The sequence below is a fragment of the Mesoplodon mirus genome (assembly GCF_964341445.2).
Source record: "Mesoplodon mirus genome assembly, contig: HAP1_SCAFFOLD_483, whole genome shotgun sequence".
Lineage (NCBI taxonomy): Eukaryota > Metazoa > Chordata > Mammalia > Artiodactyla > Ziphiidae > Mesoplodon > Mesoplodon mirus.
The window spans coordinates 100,000-103,647 of NW_028295501.1; positions in this window are offsets into that span (position 1 = coordinate 100,000).

A 3,648-nucleotide genomic window follows, 5' to 3' on the forward strand; every position below is an offset into this window, starting at 1 on the left:
ACCTGACCCTCCCACGTTTCCGCACCCTCACCTGTGCCCTAAGCCTAGCCGTTCCCTAACCCTAAACCTAGCCCGGAACGGAAACCCACCACCAGCCCTAAACCTTACCCACAAGCCATAGCCTACTCCTGGCCCGTACGCTGGCACTGACCCGTTCGTCAGCACGAAGCCTGCCCCTCCCACGTTTCCGTATCATCACCTGTGCTCTAAGCTTTGCCGTTCCCTAACCCTAACCCTAGCCCGGAACGGAAACCCACCACCAGCCGAACACCTTACCCTACGCCGTAGCCTACTCCTGGCCTGTACGCTGGCACTGACCCGTGCGTCAGCACGTAGCCAGACCCTCCCACGTTTCCGTAACCTCACCTGTGCCCTAAGCCTTGCCGTTTCCTAACCCTACCCCTAGCCCGGAACGGAAACCCACCACCAGCCCTAGACCTTACCCTACGCCGTAGCCTACTCCGGGACTGTACGCTGACATTGACCCGTGCGTAAGCACGTAGCCTGACCCCCCCACGTTTCCGTACACTCACCTGTGCCCTAAGCCTTGCAGTTCCCTAACCCTAACCCTAGCCCGGAACGGAAACCCACCACCAACCCTAAACCTTACCCACAAGCCGTAGGCTACTCCTGGCCCGTACGCTGGCACTAACCTGTGCGTCAGCATGTAGCCTGACCCTCCCACGTTTCCGTACACTCACCTGTGACCTAAGCCTTGCCGTTCCCTAACCCTAACCCTAGCCCGGAACGGTAACCCACCACCAGCCCTACACCATTCCCTACGCCGTAGCCTACTCCCGGCCCGTACGCTGGCACTGACCCGTGCGTCAGCACGTAGCCTGACCCTCCCACTTTTCCGTACCCTCACCTGTGCCCTAAGCCTTGCCGTACACTAACCCTAACCCTAGCCCGGAACGGAAACCCACCACCAGCCCTAAACCTTACCCTATGCCGTAGCCTACTCCTTGCCCGTACGCTGGCACTGACCCATTCGTCAGCACGGAGCCGGACTCTCCCACGTTTCCGTACCCTCACCTGTGCCCTAAGCCTTGCCGTTCCCTAACACTAACCGTAGCCAGGAACGAAAACCCACCACCAGCCCTACACCTTACCCAATGCCGTAGCCTACTCCTGGCACATACGCTGGCATTGAGCCGTGCGTCAGTACTTAGCCTGACCCTCCCACGTTTCCGTACCCTCACCTGTGCACTAAGCCTTGCCGTTCCCTAACCCTAACCCTAGCCCGGAACGGAAACCCACCACCAGCCCTACACCTTACCCTACGCCGTAGCCTACTCCTGGCCCGTACGCTGTCACTGACCCGTGCGTCAGCACGTAGCCTGACTCTCCAACTTTTCCGTACCCTCACCTGTGCCGTAAGCCTTCCCGTTGCCTAACCCTAACCCTAGCCCGGAACGGAAACCCACCACCAGCCCTACACCTTACCCTACACCGTAGCCTACTCCTTGCCCGTACGCTGGCACTGACCCGTGCGTCAGCACGTAGCCTGACCGTCCCACATTTCCGTACTCTCACCTGTGCCCTAACCCTTGACGTTCCCTAACCCTAACCGTAGCCCGGAATGAAAACCCACCAACAGCCCTACACCTTACCCTACACCGTAGCCTACTCCTGGCCCGTACGCTGGCACTGACCCCTGCATCAGTACGTAGCCTGACCCTCCCACGTTTCTGTACCCTTACCTGTGCCCTAAGCCTTGACGTTCCCTAACCCTAACACTAGCCCGAAAAGGAAAACCACCACCAGCCCTACACCTTACCCCCACGCCGTAGCATGCTCCTGGCCCGTATGCTGGCACTGGCCCGTGGTCAGCACGTAGCCTGACCCTCGCACGTTTCCGTACCCTCACCTGTGCCCTAAGCCTTGCCGTTCCCTAACACTAACCGTAGCCCGGAACGGAAAACCACCACCAGCCCTACACCTTTCCCTACGACGTAGCCTACTCCTGGCCCGTACGCTGGCACTGACCCGTGCGTCAGCACGTAGCCTGACCCTCCAACTTTTCCGTACCCTCAACTGTGCCCTAAGCCTTGCCGTTCCCTAACCCTAACCATAGCCCGGAATAAAAACCCACCACCAGCCCTACATCTTACCCTACGCCGTAGCGTACTCCTGGCCCGTACGCTGGCACTGACCCGTGCATCAGTACGTAGCCTGACCCTCCCACGTTTCCGTGCCCTCACCTGTGCAGTAAGCCTTGACGTTCCCTAACCCTAACCCAAGCCCGGAACGGAAACCCACCACCAGCCCTACACCTTACCCCCACGCCGTAGCCTACTCCTGGCCCGTATGCTGGCACTGACCCGTGCATCAGCACGTAGCCTGACCCTCCCACGTTTCCGTACCCTCACCTGTGCCCTAAGACTTGCCATTCCCTAACCCTAACCCTAGCCCGGAACAGAAACCCACCACCAGCCATACACCTTACCCCCAAGCCGTATCCTAGTCCTGCTCCGTACACTGGCACTGACCCGTGCGACAGCACGTAGCCTGACCCTCCCACTTTTCCGTACCCTCACCTGTGCCCTACGCCTTGCCGTTCCCTAACCCTAACCCTAGCCCGGAAAGGAAACCCACCACCAGCCCTACACCTTTCCCTACGCCGTAGCCTACTCCTGGCCCGTAAGCTGGCACTGACCCGTGCGACAGCACGTAGCCTGACCCTCCCACGTTTCCGTATCCTCACCTGTGACCTAAGCCTTGCCGTTCCCTAACCCTAACCCTAGCCCGGAACCGAATCCCACCACCAGCCGTAAAACTCACCCACAAGCTCAAGGCTACTCCTGGCCCGTACGCTGGCACTGACCTGTGCGTCAGCATGTAGCCTGACCCTCCCACTTTTCCGTACCCTCACCTCTGCCCTAAGCCTTGCCGTTCCCTAACCCTAACCCTAGCCCGGAACGGGAACCAACCACCAGCCCTACACCTTTCCCTACGCCGTAGCCTACTCCTGGCCAGTACGCTGGCACTGCCCCGTGCGTCAGCACGTAGCCTGACCCTCCCAAGGTTCCTTACCCACATCTGTGCCCTAAGCCTTGCCATTCCCTCACCCTAACCCTAGCCCGGAACGGAAACCCACCACACGCCCTAAACCTTACCCACAAGCCGTAGCCTACTACTGGCCCGTACGCTGGCACTGACCCGTGCGTCAGCACGTACCCTGACCCTCCCACGTTTCCGTACCCTCACCTGTGCCCTAAGCCTTGCCGTTCCCTAACCCTAACCGTAGCCAGGAATGAAAACCCACCACCAACCCTACACGTTACCCTACGCCGTAGCCTACTGCTGGCCCGTACACTGGCACTGACCCGTGCATCAGCACGTAGCCTGACCCTCCCACGTTTCCGTACCCTCACCTGTGCCCTAAGCCTTGCCGTTCCCTAACCCTAACCCTAGCCCGGCACGGAAACCCACCACGAGCCCTACACCTTACCCTACGCCGTTGCCTACTACTGGCCCGTACGCTGGCACTGACACGTGCGTCAGCACGTAGCCTGACCCTCCCACGTTTCCGTACCCTCACCTGTGCCCTAAGCCTTGCCGTTCCCTAACCCTAACCCTAGCCCGGAACGGAAACCCACCACCAGCCCTAAACCTTACCCAAAAGCCGTAGCCTACTCCTGGCCC